Source organism: Lactuca sativa, chromosome 9, assembly GCF_002870075.4.
Source record: "Lactuca sativa cultivar Salinas chromosome 9, Lsat_Salinas_v11, whole genome shotgun sequence".
NCBI lineage: Eukaryota > Viridiplantae > Streptophyta > Magnoliopsida > Asterales > Asteraceae > Lactuca > Lactuca sativa.
Window position 1 is genome coordinate 218,008,011 of NC_056631.2, and position 18,221 is coordinate 218,026,231.

General features: G+C 38.3%; 1 long non-coding RNA gene across 2 annotated transcripts; it reads right to left on the minus strand.

The window, feature by feature from the left end:
- Positions 1–252: 252 nt before the first annotated feature.
- On the minus strand, positions 253–17,765 carry LOC122195794 (uncharacterized). Of its 2 annotated transcripts, XR_008226875.1 has the most exons (3): positions 17,315–17,755; positions 16,728–16,891; positions 253–412 (listed from the first exon to the last, which is right to left on the minus strand). It is a non-coding gene; the product is annotated as an uncharacterized LOC122195794 (long non-coding RNA). The 2 variants fall into 2 exon arrangements; XR_006186541.2 differs by lacking the exon at positions 253–412 and having other exon boundaries at positions 15,188–16,891; positions 17,315–17,765.
- Positions 17,766–18,221: the final 456 nt, after the last annotated feature.

Below are 18,221 nucleotides of genomic sequence, written 5' to 3' on the forward strand. Positions count from 1 at the left end.
GATCAATAAGGTCTGTCATCGAAAACTCAACACTTAATAAGGATATAATCTGAGTCAGCAAATGAGAAGAAGAACCAGTAAGGACAATGACATCCACATAAAGAATAAGATATGCAATAGAGGACACCCTACCAGTATATAATTAAGGAAGAGTCAGTCGTATTCTGAACTGTCACACCCCAAAACCGAGAACGGCGGAATACGTTCTCGGGTGGATGACATCATGTACAGTATCATAACAATGCATAATAGTAAAAACAAACAACAACATCCATTGCATAAATATAGTAATTGTAATACAAGCGTGTTCTGTACAGTTTGTTAGACACCAAAAGTATAATAAAAAATAAAGACGAGTCTTGTATGCGCTCCGTCTTCTCAAAAACTGCATCTGTACCTGTCTATTGCCGACCTGAGAATACAAGTTATTTTGAAAACGAGTATCAGCATAAAGCTGGTGAGTTCATAAGAATTTAGTGTCATTGCTTGTATAAATATGTTTACAATCGTATAACATGAAAGTTGTTATTAAGTTTGAAATTAGTGTGAATCTCTAGAAAATCCCATATTTTCTAATAAAAGTAGTCTTTTAGCCAAGACTTGGTTATTTGTAAGTTTGGTCCATCTGAGTGTGTAAAATTTTTCCCGATTGGGTTCATAATTATAAACATCTAATTTGAAATCCATTTAACCAAAGTAAATGGGAAAATAATGTATTATTTTTAACAGTATTACTGCCGACTGGATGGTAACTAACCGCAAACTCTAATTAGCGATATGTATTTAATACACCATCGGGGAGTCTACTTTACCTTTAATTTGTAATTTGTTAGATTAGGGTTCCGAATGTAAAATATGTGTGTAACCATGCGGATAGGCGATTGAATGTAATCATGACCCTCCAAGTCATATGTAGTGTGGTAGCATGTTATCATCCCTGTGCCTAGTCGGCTCGGACTGTAGCTAGCAGTCGGGATGTCTGAGTATCTTCCCGGTATAGATCTATACACGTAGAGCCCGCTCTCCCTCCAGGAGACTAAGGTTACACGATGAAGGCGTAGTCAAGTGTCGTATATAGAGATAGTGCCTCACATTCTGTTTTAGTATGTTCTCTGGTATTAGTGCATAATGTGCTTCTCGGTATAATGTATTTAGTATTCTTCTATTATAGCATATACTATTATTCCTGTATAGTATTTAATATGTAGCGAATCGTGATATCACTAACCGTGGAAAGTATCATAGTAATGGTAGGGAGGAGTGGAAGGCCTTAACTATACCTATTATAGTTAACTGGCATGTTGTAGTCGTTCTTGGATATTCTTAAATATTGAAATAAACAGAGGTATTCATATCCAACACAAATACATACAATATATAACTAAGAATTCAACGACAGTCGGACAGATAACAATATACCCCAAGACCCCAATCAAAAAAGAACAGGTAATAAGCTATCAGTCCTAAATCCTTCAAGTCTTACTTATATAATTATATTGGTGTGGATATATTTTTAGAAACATAAGAAGTTTAAAAGAGTTTGAAAATAATTTTTGTAGCAATCTACATAAAAATGAGTTTGATAATTAATGAAAACAGTTCTTTGAAGGCAAAACAGCTAAAAGTATAGAAATCCCCTTTTGATGGTAAGTTACAAATCACATGTGATTGATACTATTAATTGATGGATTCAACTTGTATTCCCCCCCCCCCCCCCACCCCTAAAAGCATTTAAAAACATTTGAAAGGTTAATTAAGGGGGTATGAACTCACCTGCAGTGAGTTGAGCGGATGAAAATGCCGGGTAGGATGCTAGGTGTCAAATGAGAATTTGAACACTCATACTGATCCTATAAACAGGTAGTGACACATAATGATGTCTAATTAGTTATTTATTCATTAAATAAGTAAGTAATTACACCCTAATGCATGAAAACACTTTTTTTTAAGTGCTAGGAGTGCCAATGGTTGCATCTAAGGAGCATATGACCTCACTATGGAGTTTACACCTCAAATACTCACCTTTGGTGAGTTTACGATTGAGGGACCCTTTCCCCCATGAGTTTACGGCCATAAACTCATGGAAGAGGTGTATTTGTGTGCTTTTTAGCTTCATGCCTCACTAAGGAAGGTTCTAGGGTTGATTTCGAAGGTTTAGGAAGTGGTTAGGGCATAAATTGCCCACTTATTGGAGTTTACGGTCCTTGGACCCTTTTGGGGAGTTTACTACCGTAAACCCATGAGTTTACGACAGTAAACTCATGGTTTGTCCATCCACTTCAAATTTTGGGGTTCCTAGATCATCCAAGCAAGTTCCTAGTCAATAAATCATGCTAGATAGGGAGTTGGGTCATCAAAACACCCTTTTTGGGGTGTTTACGGTTCTTGAATAGTTCTTGGGAGTTTAATACCGTAAACACATGAGTTTATGACAGTAAACTCATGGCTACTCCATCTATTTAGTGATTTGGGGTCCTTAGTTCATTGATGCAAGTTTCTAAGTGAAGGGCCAAGGCTAAATAAGAGGTTTAGGCTCATTTTGCATCATTTGAGGGAGTTTACGGCCTAAGAATGTTCTTGGGCCGTAAACCCTCTTCCAAGCCCCCAAACATAATGTTCAATGTCTAAAACACTTCAAGGGTAAGATCCAAGTTAGCCTCTAAGCCTAAGGAAGGGATTTGGGGCATTTTTGGCACACTTTTAGGGGTTTACGGCCTAAGAGGGTTCTTGGGCCGTAAACTCCTTGTTCTTGGCCTCCATGGATGATTTTCAAGATATATTGACATGTAATGAGCTTTAGAACAACCTAGGGTAAGAGAACTTACGGTTTGGAAGCATAAACTTGCAGATTTTTGGAAAAACCAGGACTTGAAGAGAGAGAGAGTAGAGAGAGAGTGACTAGAGTGGTAAAAAGTCTAAGTTGGTGACCACTCAACCCTTATATAAGGCTTGAGTTGGTGGCCAGGTAGGGATCCACCCCATACCGACGTTAAATGAAATTTAAATTTTTACCCGATTAAATGGTCGTAACCCGGCTTAGTTGTAACTAAAAATTTTTCCGAAATAAATTTGAGGGTAATACACGTGTTTTTATTTATTTCATTACGATACTAAAATAAAATAAATTATTAGTTGATTTTTCTAACCCAAATGTTAACAATATTAAAATAAGGTATTCTATTAACGGAAATGGGATGCCGTAACAGAATAAATTTCGGGTTGTCACATGAACAAATCTAATATGAGAAATTGATGAATTTATGTAGGCGTCCTCGGTGCTGACCAGTTCTCGATAGCTTTAATCTTGGATGGGTGCACGTGGATTCCTTCCTCACTAACCACGTGTCCTAAGAATTCGACTCTTCGGATCCAAAATTCGCACTTAGAGAACTTTGCGTATAACTTCTCCGATCGTAGGGTTTCTAGGACTCGTCGTAGATGATCGCTATGTTCTGCCTCACTCCGAGAGTAGACAAGTATGTCATCAATAAAGATGATGATGAACTGATCTAAGTAAGGACGACACACCCTATTCATCAAGTCCATGAATATTGCGGGTGCGTTAGTCAGTCTGAAGGGCATCACTACGAACTCGTAGTGTCCGTAACGAGTTCGGAAGGCTGTTTTCGGAACATCCTCCTCAAACACTCGTAACTGGTGGTACCCGGACCTAGGATCAATCTTGGAAAAGTAACTTGCCCCTTGCAGTTGGTCGAATAGGTCGTCTATACGGGGAAGATGGTAGCGATTTTTGACTGTGAGTTTGTTGAGCTCCCTATAATCTATGCACATACGGAACGATCTGTCCTTCTTCACGAACAAGACCGGAGCTCCCCAGGGTGAGAAGCTTGGTCTTATAAAGCCCTTGTTGAGCAGCTCGTTAAGTTGATTGGACAGTTCTTGCATCTCCGCAGGCGCTAGACGATAAGGCGATTTAGCTACGGGGGTAGCCCCTGGGGTTAGGTCGATTCTGAACTCAACCTGAAGTTTAGTAGGTAAACCTGGGAGCTCCTCTGGAAAAACGTCGGGGAAATCGCATACGACGGGGAAATCTTTTAGATCTTTCGTTTTCTGACTTGTGTCGCAACGTGTGCAAGGAATGCGCGATATTCCTTACGCAAGTACTTCTGGGCTTGAATACTCGAGATGATGCGAAGGCTCGTACTGGGTTTGTCTCCATAGATTAACAGAGTTTCGTTATTCGATAGATTTAAATGGATTGCTTTGTCGAAGCACAGGATATCATATAATGGGGACTCAACCAGTCCATGCCCACAGTGACATCGAAACTGGTATGAGGTCGATTGGGAAGGAATGATAATCTAGCGTGAGGGTGCAACCTATGTAGATTTCGTTAGAGCTCTCTGTATTTCCGTTAGCCATTTCTACGACGAATGTTTCTTTTAGTGGTTGTGGGGATTGCTTAAGTAAGTGTTTAAAGTTTTGGTTTATGAAGCTTCTTTCTGCACCACTATCGAATAAGACACAAGCATAAAAGTTGTTGAGAAGGAACGTACCCGTGACTACTGTGGGGTCTGCTACTGCTTCATTGTGGCCAATGGAAAGTAGTTTCCCCGTTCCTCCTGTACTTCCAGCTTTTGGGCAGTTTTTCATGAAATGCCCCACTTCACCACAGCCATAACAGGCCTGGCTGACTCCCGAACCAGAGACCTGAGAAATAGGTTTGGGCTGAGATCTGCAAAACCGGGCGGTATGGCCCTTCCGGTCACAATTAGTGCAGTGCATTTCACGGCAGAGGCCGTTATGATGAAAAGGGAACTTTGGGCACTTGGGCAGGTTTCCAACATAGGTTTTTGTTGGTACAGGGGTAGCAAGAGTAGTGGCAGCATGGACAACCACTATCTATTGGTTTTTGGAAGAGGATTGAGCTTTCTTATCCTTCTTTTTGTCCCACCGCTTCCTCTTGTTGTCGGATGTCTTGGGATGTGCAGTGGCGGTTGTTGTTGTTGTCGTTGGAGTGGAAGGAGTCTCATGATCGATCAACCTGTGGGCCAATTCCTTGGCGCTGTCAAAGGTTGCCGGATTTGAAGATATAACGTTTCCTCGATACGGGGGCACTAAACCCCAAATGTACCATTCAATTTTCTTGCTTTCAAAGGGGATCATGTTAGGGCACATAGCTACCAGGTCGCAGAACCTGGCCGTATAAGCCACTATGTCGGTTCCCTTCATCTTGAGGTTCCAGAGTTCCTCCTCAAGCTTCTGAACCTCACCTCTAGGGCAGTACTCCCTTCTCAGTAGGTCCTTTAGTGTGTCCCAGCCCATGGCCATTCCACCACGTCAGGGCCCTTTCAGTGAAAGTGGCAACAACGAACTTTATTTTGCTTTCTTCGGGGCATGAGCACATTTTGAAAACGGCTTCGGTCCTTTCGATCCATTGGGATAGAGCAAGGATTCCTCCGGTCCCATTAAAAAATGTTAGTTTACAGTTCATGAAATCCTTATAAGTACACCCCTGTGTACGTGAGGGAATTTCACCATGTGTGGAGTTGGTGCCCATTCCGGCTCCACTAGCATCGCCAGAATTCATTTGGGCCATGGTTGCCGTCACAGCTGCGGTCACAGTTGTTTGAAACAGCACTGGATCGAACTACGGAGGAGGAGGTGGGGTTTGAGTCGCAGGTCTGCCTCTGTTCAGGCGCTTGCGAGGAGGCATCTTTTACTGAAAGTTCATAGAGATGATGACAATAGTAAGGGTCTATTGCAAGTATGATAAGAGCGTTTCATGGACTAAATCAACATAGCCCAAAAATCAGAGAGAGTCATAGCAACAGAGTAGGTAACTGCCAATATTACTGGTATTAATGATGTAATATGAGTTCGTGAAAAGTGACCTAACAGTAGTTATTACATCAAACCATAAGGAAAATGTTGGCAGTCTAAGAGTCTAGGTAAAGTACTTTCAAAGTTAGGAATGTTTACAGACAAGTGCTCTACCGAGCATAGAAAAGAAAAGACTATTCCTTAAACAAAAGAGAGGGATAAGCTGACATCTTCTACTAGCGACGGGTATCCCTTGGGCGAACCCTAAGATCATCTAGTTGGCGCACAACTTCTTGAAGATGTCTTTCATGTGCTCTTTGACGCGCCCGGAGTTCCCTGACTTCGGCTCGGGATGCGGCTAGCTGTTGCTGCAGAGCCTCATTGGTCCTCCTCGTCCTATCCATAGCTTCTTCCAGTTGGCGGATACGAACAGTGTTAAGGTTAGAGTTGACATCAACTTCCACAACTCGGTCAATAGCTACTTGACCTTGTTCGACGTTCCTGGCAATCCTTTGGACCATGATGGGCAAGACTCGGTCCGCTGAACATCCCTCGCTTATGTTGTAGAAGTTTCGGTCTCCATTGAAAGGTAAAGGCTGACCCTGTTCATCGCTCCATCGGTTCAAGGTTATTGCCCACATGGGAGTGGGACCCTGAAATGTCGGATGGGGGTTAGGGTTTGGAGCTACTGGGGGCAGGTTGTTGACTTCTGGCTCAGAGTCGGAGTTATCCGAAAAGCCTTCTGCATGGTGATCATCCAAAGGGATCGGGTGATCATCTTCCGACTCTTCATCGAGCCATCCTCCATTGCCCTGATTTTGATAGTATGGATCGCCGGGATGGTGGAAGCCAGCCATGCTATCTACGCGAGAATGGGGTAAGAAAGGTTAATAGACGTACTAATCTAGGATACTTATAAGATGATCGTTACTAGTTGACCCAATACTTGCATAGTGCATACCAATTACATGTAACCGAAGCAGGATAGACCTTCGAATAAGTGACCCTAACTCTAAGTCCACAATCAAACAAGAACAGGAAATGAAGCAAAGGTCACAGATTCTAAGCCTATAGCGCCCTAATCACATGTAACTGTGGTGTATCCACTTAGCAATTATCGTCCCACTAGTAATGACCCTTTTTAGTTATCACATATGTAGCTAACGGAATGCAGAATACTCCTATAGTATTCTTGTTCTGACGTTCTTGTGGTAGTGTTGGTGGTAAGTTTTTAGACTTGTTGCAACATCACAATCACTATTAGGCACATGCTAGTCACTCCTAAGGAAATGTAGTTGATCAGGCTACATCCACCCAGATGTAACTATATGTCTCTAAGCCCAATTGTACTGTTCAACAATCTTAATACTTTTGTTATGTTCTAGTATGATACTGATCCTTTGTAATAATGGATGTGCATATATATACTTACTTAAATATTTTAGTATTTAAAAGTATATATTCTTGGTCAGAGTGTTTTAGTCCCGAAGTGTTTATAGTTTGTATATGTTTTATGGGTTGATATACTTGATTCACTATAAACAATGCTTTGATACCAATCTGTCACACCCCAAAAGCAAGAACGGCGGAATATGTTCTGGGGTGGATGATGTCATGTACAGTATCATAACAATGCATAATAGTAAAAACAAGCAACAACATCCATTGCATAAATATAGTAATTGTAATACAAGTGTGTTCTGTACAGTTTGTTAGACACCAAAAGTATAAAAAAAAAAAAAATAAAGATGAGCCTTGTATGCGCTCCGTCTTCTCAAAAACTGCATCTGTACCTGTCTATTGTCAGCCTGAGAATACAAGTTATTTTGAAAACGAGTATCAACATAAAGCTGGTGAGTTCATAAGAATTTAGTGTCATTGCTTGTATAAATATGTTTACAATCGTATAACATGAAAGTTATTATTAAGTTTGAAATTAGTGTGAATCTCTAGAAAATCCCATATTTTCTAATAAAAGTAGCCTTTTAGCCAAGACTTGGTTATTTGTAAGTTTGGTCCATCTGAGTGTGTAAAAGTTTTCCCGATTGGGTTCATAATTATAAACAACTAATTTGAACTCCATTTAACCAAAGTAAATGGGAAAATAATGTATTATTTTTAATAGTATGACTGCCGACTGGATGGTAACTAACAGCAGACTCTAATTAGCGATATGTATTTAATACACCATCGGGGAGTCTACTTTACCTTTAATTTGTAATTTGTTAGATTAGGGTTCCGAATGTAAAATACGTGTGTAACCATGCAGATAGGCGATTGAATGTAATCATGACCCTCCAAGTCATATGTAGTGTGGTAGCATGTTATCATCCCTGGGCCTAGTCGGCTCGGACTGTAGCTAGCAGTCGGGATGTCTATGTATCCGCCCGATATAGATCTATACACGTAGACCCCGCTCTCCCTCCAGAAGACTAAGGTTACACGATGAAGGCGCAGTCAAGTGTCGTATATAAAGATAGTGCCTCACATTCTGTTTTAGTATGTTCTCTGGTATTAGTGCATAGTGTGCTTCTCGGTATAATGTATTTAGTATTCTTCTGATATAGCATATAGTATTATTCTTGTATAGTATATAATATGTAGCGACTCGTGATATCACTAACCGTGGTAAGTATCATAGTAATGGTAGTGAGGAGTGGAAGGCCTTAACTATACCTTTTATAGTTAACTGGCATGTTGTAGTCGTTCTTGGATATTCTTAAATAGTGAAATAAACAGAGGTATTCATATCCAACACAAATACATACAATATATAACTAAGAATTCAACGACAGTCGGACAGATAACAATATACCCCAAGACCCCAATCAAACAAGAACAGGTAATAAGGCTAGCTATCAGTCCTAAATCCTTCAAGTCTTACTTATATAATTATATTGGTGTGGATATATTTTTAGAAACATAAGAAGTTTAAAAGAGTTTGAAAATAATTTTTGTAGCAATCTACATAAAAATGAGTTTGATAATTAATGAAAACAGTTCTTTGAAGGCAAAACAATTAAAAGTATAGAAATCCCCTTTTGATTGTAAGTTACAAATCACATGTGATTGATACTATAAATTGATGGATTCAACTTGTATTTATTCATTAAATAAGTAAGTAATTACACCCTAATGCATGAAAACACTTTGTTTTAAGTGCTAGGAGTGCCCAAGGGTTGCATCTAAGGAGCTTATGACCTCACTATGGAGTTTACTCCTCAAATACTCACCTTAGGTGAGTTTACGGTTGAGGGACCCTTTCCCCCCATGAGTTTACGGCCGTAAACTCATGGAAGAGGTGTATTTGTGTGCTTTTTAGCTTCATGCCTCACTAAGGAAGGTTCTAGGATTGATTTCAAAGGTTTAGGAAGTGGTTAGGGCATAAATTGCCCACTTATTGGAGTTTACGGTCCTTAGAGCCTTTTTAGGGAGTTTACTACCGTAAACCCATGAGTTTACGGCAGTAAACTCATGTTTTGTCCATCCACTTCGAATTTTGGGGTTCCTAGATCATCCAAGCAAGTTCCTAGTCCATAAATCATGCTAGATAGGGAGTTGGGTCATCAAAACACCCTTTTTGGGGTGTTTACGGTTCTTGAATAGTTCTTGGGAGTTTAATACCGTAAACACATGAGTTTACGTACTCCATCCATTTAGTGATTTGGGGTCCTTAGTTCATTTATGCAAGTTTCTAAGTGAAGGGCCAATGCTAAATAAGAGGTTTAGGCTCATTTTGCATCATTTGAGGAAGTTTACGACCTAAGAATGTTCTTGGGTCGTAAACCCTCTTCCAAGCCCCCAAACATAATGTTCAATGTCTAAAACACTTCAAGCGTAAGATCCAAGTTAGCCTCTAAGCCTAAGGAAGGGATTTGGGGCATTTTTGACACACTTTTAGGGGTTTACGGCCTAAGAGGGTTCTTGGGCCGTAAACTCCTTGTTCTTGGCCTCCATGGATGATTTTCAAGCTATATTGACATGTAATGAGCTTTAGAACAACCTAGGGTAAGAGAACTTACGGTTTGGAAGCAGAAACTTGCAAATTTTTGGAAAAACCAGGACTTGAAGAGAGAGAGAGAGAGAGAGTAGAGAGAGATAGTGACTAGAGTGGTAAAAAGTCTAAGTTGGTGACCACTCAACCCTTATATAAGGCTTGAGTTGGTGGCCAGGTGGGGATCCACCCCATACCGACGTTAAATGAAATTTAAATTTTTACCCGATTAAATGGTCGTAACCCGGCTTAGTTGTAACTAAAAATTTTTCCGAAATAAATTTGAGGGTAATACACGTGTTTTTATTTATTTCATTACGATACTAAAATAAAATAAATTATTAGTTGATTTTTCTAACCCAAATGTTAACAATATTAAAATAAGGTATTCTATTAACGGAAATGGGATGCCGTAACAGAATAAATTTCGGGTTGTCACATGAACAAATCTAATATGAGATATAAACATGGAAAACTACTAAATCCATGCTTGAGGACAAGGGCAGAACCAACCAGTAGCAGCCAGGGGTAGCCCGTGATACCCCTCATGTTTGTCCGAGAAGTATAAAATTGTTTTGATGGTATAGAGGTGCTGAGACAGATGAAATGCTACTCACAGAAGTTCTCGGATATCCAAACATTGATGAAGTTGAATAAGAAATACGGGTTCATGGAAACCTAAATACTGATTACACGATGGGTTACTTGAAGCATTACGTCCAGATGTATTCCTCAAAAACAATTTGAGATTACTAGTAATCGAAACAATTTTGTAGTTGGCTATTGCTCCTGCCTTCTTGAAAACCGTTGCTTCTATAATTGTTGATCTAGTATTCAAAATTGAGTTTCCAGTAATCAAAAATCAAACCTCATGATGACACAATGCACCACTTTGATACCAAATCCATACAAAATAGAAGAATTTGAAATATTTTATGGCAAAAATTGGTTGTATGATTGAATGTTCAAGGAGTTGAATAATTACCTATTACTCTCCCAAGTGATTTCAAGGTATATTTAGGTGTTCTTCAACTTATTAATGAAAGCTACCATTTTGGAGGTATCTTTGATAGTCTAACCAGTTGTCTATTCTTGAATTTGATTTCTAATTTGATTATAGTTATGTTCTAATTTCCCTACATTTATGTGGGTTTTAGTTGCTTATTATAGAATTCAAAGTAATGATCGGGTTCTACTTGTTTAATGTTATCACTGCCATCTTCCATTAACTTGATTTGATTTTCGAGTCAATTTTTTTGTTACTTTTGCTTCAATTCAAGTTATCTCATGGGTTTTGGGATTCAAATTTCGCCCAAAATAAGCCATATTATATAATAATGTTAAACTTATATAAGCCTTTGGCATGTAAACTATAAATTGTAAATCTTGTTACAACCTTACAAGTTTAGCTGCAAACAACTGTAAGGTGATATTTAAAGTGGATAATATAAAGTGACAAAACCACATGCAACTCCTTTTTTAAACTCCGTATTATTTAAGGCATAGTGTTGAAGTTATTGCTTGCAGATTCATGCTTAAAATGGAGAGCATAAAGTGATAAAACCGTCTCTTAAACTACCAAATTTTGATTAAAATCCATAGCCTAGACAATTTGTGGTTGGTCTAAGATGAAAATTGACCAAATTGTCTCATTCCTGCTAAAACTTTTATAGGTGTATCAGATACATTGTATGCATATACTGTTGAAAATTGTGTGCTATCCCTAATGAAAATTTTTAGTTTCGCCCCTGCCCGAGGAGCTTGCTTAAGACCATACATAGACTTCTACAACAAGAAAACATGATGAGGTCTAGAGGGATTCCGAAAACCTTTAGGCAACTGCATATAGAAGATTTCCTGTAGCTAACCATGAAGAAAAATCATTCTTCACATCTAATTTGCGTATGGGCCACCAGTGCGTGATAGTAATCCTTAAAATCGTGCGTATATTGGCCAGTTTAACTACCAAACTTAAAGTCTCGTCACAATCAATGCTAGGTATCTGACTTCGTCCATCAGCAATAAAAAGAGCTTTATAACTAAAGAAAAAGCCATATTCATTTAATTTCTTCTTAAACAACCAAATACAATTAATAATGTTAACAATGGGAGGTCTTAGTACAAGAACCCAAGTTTTGTATGTGATAAGAGCAGTATATCCTTTTCGCATTGCTTTAAGCCAGTTAGGATCATTAAAAGCCTGCAAATAATTTTTAGGGACATGAGAGGTAGAGTCAATGTAAAGATTGAGTTTTCTAATGGGCTTAATGATATCCATTTTGGATCGAGTAATCATGGGATGATGAGACAGGTTGGATTTGGCATCGAAAGACAAGTCAGGAGAGACCTCAAAGGAAGACGAGGTGGGTTTGATTTAGGACTAGTAGACACAGATGGGCCTATTGGGCTTAGAGGTGGACGACTCAATGTGACTGAGCTAATGTGATGAGGTGTTAGGAGAGTTTGTGAATGGACAAGTAGGATCAACGAAATGAGATGGAGTCTTGAGAGGAGACCCACCATCAATAGGTAAGTCGAAAGTATTATTATATGAGAGAGGAGTGGTGAGATCAACATGATCAAGAAATATGTAAGAGGGGGTAACATTTAGAGTCATAGAACCAAAAGGAAAGATTGTTTCATTAAACATCATATGTCGGGAAATAATAATTTCATTTGTGTCAAGACTTAGACACTTGTATCCTTTATGATTAGAGTGATAACCAAGAAACATACATGGATTAGAGCGAGGTGGCAATTTGTGAGGAGTCACAATGTTAGGGAAACAAAGTCATCCACGAACACATAAATGATCATAGGTTGGTTGAGTTTTTAATAATCTATGATAAGGTGTGTCATGATTTAAAGTGGTGGATGGAAGTATATTTATAAGATGAGCAGACATATGGAAAGGTTTAACCTAATAGGTGGGAGGAAGACTAGCATGGAAAATAAGAGCACGAATACCATTGTTTAGAGTGTGAATCATACGTTCGGATTTTCCGTTTTGCTGAGAGTTATAAGGATAAGAAAAAATGCATGATAATGCAATTTTGATCAAACAATTGGTGATATTTACTATTATTGTATTCACCCCCATTATCACACTAAAAAGATTTAATATCGGTTTGAAATTGCTTTTTAACAAAATGCACAAAAAATCATAAATTTATCAAACACATCAGATTTAGCACACAATGGATATACCCAAACATAGTCAAATTATCAAGGAATAAAACATAATATTTAATACCACTAGTGCTCTCAATAGGAGAAGTTCAAACATCAAAATGAACAAGTTCAAAAGGAAATGGAGAAACAGAATTTGAAGAGTTAAAGGGAAACCTTATATGTTTACCCTTTTGACAAGCATGGCATAAACTAGAGTCTTTATTTGGAGAACATGAAATAAAACAATTGTTAAAAAGTTGTCTAAAAACTTAGTGTCCTGGGTGCCCAAGACGTTGGTGCCAAATAGATGGAATAATGGAAATGCGAGCTTAAGGGGTCAATGTCTTGACATGATAGAGATCATCAGTGTTGTCACCTCACATGAGGATTTGTTTGGTTCGGTAATACTTCACAAAAAATCCAAAAGGGTCAAAGTCAATGGCATAAGTATTTTCATGAACAAAGTGAAGAATAAATAAAAGAGTTTTAATAATATTGGGAGTAATCATGGAATTTTAAGAATTAAAGTACGATAAGGGTTAGAGAGAACAAGGGTGGTGTGTCCTATTTTAGTCACAAACATTAATGATCCATTCCCAACTAAAACTGATTAACAAAAATTACTATTTTTATCAGATATGGACTTGAGTGTACCTACATTGACATGGAAGTGCAATATGGATCTGGTATCCATGTACCAATCAACATGACATGATTCATTTAATGTCATGCTATTGAACATCTGAGGTAAGATAGTGGCCTCATTACTCTGTTGTTGAGCCAGGTATGCCGAGTGATAGGCTTGCTGCATTGGAAATTGGCTAGAAGGTTGTGAAGGACTACTAAAAAACTGATGTTGTTGGGTTGATTGTTGTTGGGTTTGCTATTGTTTGGGCCCAATTCTAGTGTTGTTGGACTGAAAAGAAGCAAGAATTGGACTTGGAAGTAGTCTATCATGTTGCATCGCATGGTTAGGCTATTACACTTAAAACCAACCATAATCCCATGTACCTCCTCCTATACGTTGTTGTTTCTGCCCTCGATTAAAAGAATGTTTCCTCCATGATAGTTTTTGCAATGACCATTACTTCCACCACATCAGTTTCCTTGAAAATTCCGTCCACCAAGACCTCCATGGAATCCTCCATGAGAACTGTTGTTTGGATTCATGACAATGAGAATTGTTTGGGAGGAGGCATGTTCAATGTGTGAAAGGGATGCCTCTTTTCGTTCATCTTGGAGCATCTCCCGTTCCTCGAGGACTAACATTAATGAATCCCGGTTATGAAAAGTCGTTCCTATGTGACTGCATTTAGAAGTGAGCCCATTTATCATGTATGAAACTATATTGATTTCTGATACTTTTCCATCCATGTATTCAAGATGACCAGTAAGGGATTTAATTTTATTGCAATTTCGTTACATATCTATAACTAATTGAGATACTACGAAGTTCTTTGTCGATTTGAATGATCTTTGATTTTTTGTTGTCACGAAACACCTTTCCAAGACACTGCCAGACTTCAAATGTTGTAGCCTGTTTCTTGAAGATCATATTCAAGAGAGGGATGGAGAGAGTACCTTATAACCAAGACCTTACGGTTTCATCCATGCAAAACCATGCAGCTTTGGTTGTTGCTGATTCAACTTGCAGCTTGTCCTTCTCTTTATCTGTAGATGATGTGACTTGTCCGAAAGGAGGCTAGAGGTGATCATCGACCCGATAACCAATGCAATGAACTTCGAATAATACTCTCCATATGCATAATTCATCTACTCCAGATCAAGAACTAGAGGAGCAAGATGCTTAATGTTAATTGTAGGGGACGGTTTAAACCACAAAACTGTAAGCACACAACTTAGTGGGTTCCCTAAAATACCACATATCATGCATATCAGTAGGCCCAACCCTAACAGTGTATTTCAACCCTATGTGAATGCCATGATCCAACCATAGTCTTACAGTCACTTCTAGATTATAACCCAATCGTAGCCTTTCTGCCATGATCCAACCATGGTCTTCCATGCAAGTCACAAAGACAAACAAGTGATGTGATCCAACCATAGTATTTCATATAAGTGTTGTGATTCAACCAAAGTCTTTAATAAAAGTGTTGTGGTCCAACCACAGCCTTTCATACAGGTGATATGATCCAACCATAGTCTTTCATGCAAGAGTTATAAAGACAATCTAGCAACCTACATAGTATAGTGAGAAGACTCGTCTTGCAGACGTAATCAACAACTAATAGCTCTCATAGTTAATAAATCGAGTGTTATATACCCCTAATAAACCATACAATGTAAACCCTTAGTTCACCTTCTAAAACTAGCCAAATGGCCAAAAGGTAACAAAGTAAAAAAGGCAACGGTTAAAGTCAACTTCAGTGAGTCTCCACGTCATGGCCTCTTATTGGCCACATCATGGCAAAATAACGACAAAATAGTTGAGCATCCCCCGGTCGCCACGTCGTTGAAATTGGGTCGTAACAACTTAATGACTAAATTCGTTTTCCTTCCACTCTAAGAGTTCCAAAGCTCATATCTAGTCCTTCCCAAGGTCTTGATGGATAAAGTTTCCAACTTTATTCATTAATACATGCCAATAAGACAAGATCTCTAAACCTAGATCCTAAATGACAACTTAAGGCATGAACTAATCTATTAAGCACTTAATCACCAAAGACATAAGTCCATAACTTCCACAAGGATTTCCTACGCCCAAATCATTATAAAACCATTGCTTTATAGACATGCATGTCTCTTACAAACTAGGATAAAATATGGAAGAAATGAACTCAAGCTTCTGTATGAGACCAAATACCCCATAAGACTCTAGATCTGGAACATATAACCCCAAAAAGGACCTCAATGATCCATAAAGTTGCCAACTTTATGGAATCCATTCCTCAAACTTCCACAACATGGAGAAAAAGGGACAAGGAACCTAGATCTAGAAGCATGCGACATAAAGCTTGGATCTTGGACACTTACAATGGTCCATAAATGTGTTAGAGAATGATGGTGAGGCTTGAAAGTCAAATCTATGTGCCAAGGGATCTTCCTTCTTCTTCAAGATGCCAAAAACACCAACAAGAACCTCAAAGACTCAATAATGGAGGCTAGATCTGATCAGGGTTAGAAAGGAAGGTGTTGGAAGTTGAGGGCATGCACAACTTAGCTCCCATTTTCCTTAAATATGGCCTAAAGCTCGAAAAATTAGGGTATTGCCTTAAGATGACGCCACATCGTAGCCTAGTACTTGCCACATCATGCGGCACAAAAATGATTTGTGATCACTTTGGCCAAGCCACGTCTGGAAATGGTTCATTTGAGATTGCCTTGGAAAAGGTTTGACTTTTGAGATTGCCACTTTCCTTAAATATGTTTGACTTTTGAGATTGCCTTGGAAAAGGTTCATATTGTCATCTTTTGTGAATCTCTCTTAGCCTTCCGTTTTTATTCGTTTTTGTATTTTTTATTGTATTTTTTTACTATGTTTTTTTAAGTGACTTTTTATGTCATGGCCTCACACCTACTGTTCATTCATCGAGTTCTATGTGTATAAAGTAGTTTATATGACCTTAATTGTCCATTTATTTTGGTTGGATATTTAAATTTTGAGTATATAGTATTAATTTTTTGTTGGGTTAATGTCATTTTAGCTCTACATCTTTTGCATCTGTTTTAAAACGTCCCTAATGTTTTTGTTTGTAGTCTAGGGAACTTAATTTTTGTACGTTAAAAAACATCCTTATTGGCAAAGTGAAGGGGTAACCTGGTTACCCTTTGGATAAGGGTTATTATTCATCTTCTTCATGTTCAAGTATCATCCTCTTTGTCGTCTATATATGCTCTTTGTCGTCTATATATTGTTCAATTTCACTCCAAGAATAGTGCAACATGCTTCTAGCCTGGCTGCTTCTCTTTTCCTTGATTACCCTTTTAAACAAACAAAAAAAGATACCTTTTATATAATCCAATATATTTGTATCGTTTTTAATCGAATGGGATAACTTATGAGGAAAAATATTGCGTTCTTGAGATGATTGAAAGATAATAAACAATATATTTGGTTAAAAATCACCCTTCTATTGTTTGTTGGTGAATATGTGAGTCCAATGTGACAAGTTATGCATGTTTGGTCCAGATCACAATTACTTAAGACTGCTGTCTAAGTTCCAGACTCCTTATTTATAAGGAAATACTAATTTGTTTAGGAATCCTAATTATATACTAATTAGTTTTGTTTAGTATATATAGTTAATAGGTTCCTGTAATCAATAATGATCGATTGAAGTTTTTGAGTGATATTTCTTCAATAAACAAACCTGCGAGTTTATACAGTAACAGCTTTCTGTTTACCTTTAATTGGTATCAGGGCCAGTGAATTTGGGAGTGTAAAGAATCTGTGAAGAGAACCTGTGCAGCAAGTGAAATAAGCCTTGTGACAGAAGGTAGAGTCGCGACAGCAGAAGTTCTATCACTAAATAGAAATCAAAATCGAAACAGTCAGCAAGTTTTTCTGTCTTTCTATTCGGCTGGAGACCGAAGAGACAACTTTCCTGCCATCTATTCTCCTCAGCTGTTCGCATCTATAGTGACGAAATCGAAGATTTCTGTGTTGATGAAATCAGCGATTGCTTGAAGCTCTCGTGTGGTGAAATTGCTCAGAGTTCTCGTGTGATTCGCTGCTGTTCCAGTTTTCTCGTGTGGAGAATCTGAAAGGCAAGAAACATCACGAACGCATAGAAACCTGCGACAACAGTTCTTGAACCTACGGCTGATTGGTGAACGTGTTTTACCCTAAAAACAAAATAATAAGCGTGTTTTTTTTTTTTTTTGTTTCTTTGATTTGGGCCTTGCACAAAGCAGAAACCCAGATTGCATGTTGACCTTTTATTATCTATTTTGGGCCATTTGATATAGAACTTCAATTCATTCATTTGATTTGCTAAGCGATATTGGCTTTAATTCAATTCATTTGAGAAATATTAATAAAAATAAATCATTTTTTATTTGTGTGGAGGAATCAAAAATTGAACCAAGATGTCCGGAGGAGAATCGTCACAACCACTGGCTAAGGAACACACGTCGTTCACGTTCCAATGTCCGACTTTGACATCAACGAATTACACAATTTGGAGGATGCGCATGGAGGTGCTACTCGGGATTCATGGCGTTTGGGATGTGATCGATCCCGGACTAGATGACGTGAAGAAAAACAACATCGTGAAAGGATTGTTGTTTCAATCGTTTCAGGAGGATTTTA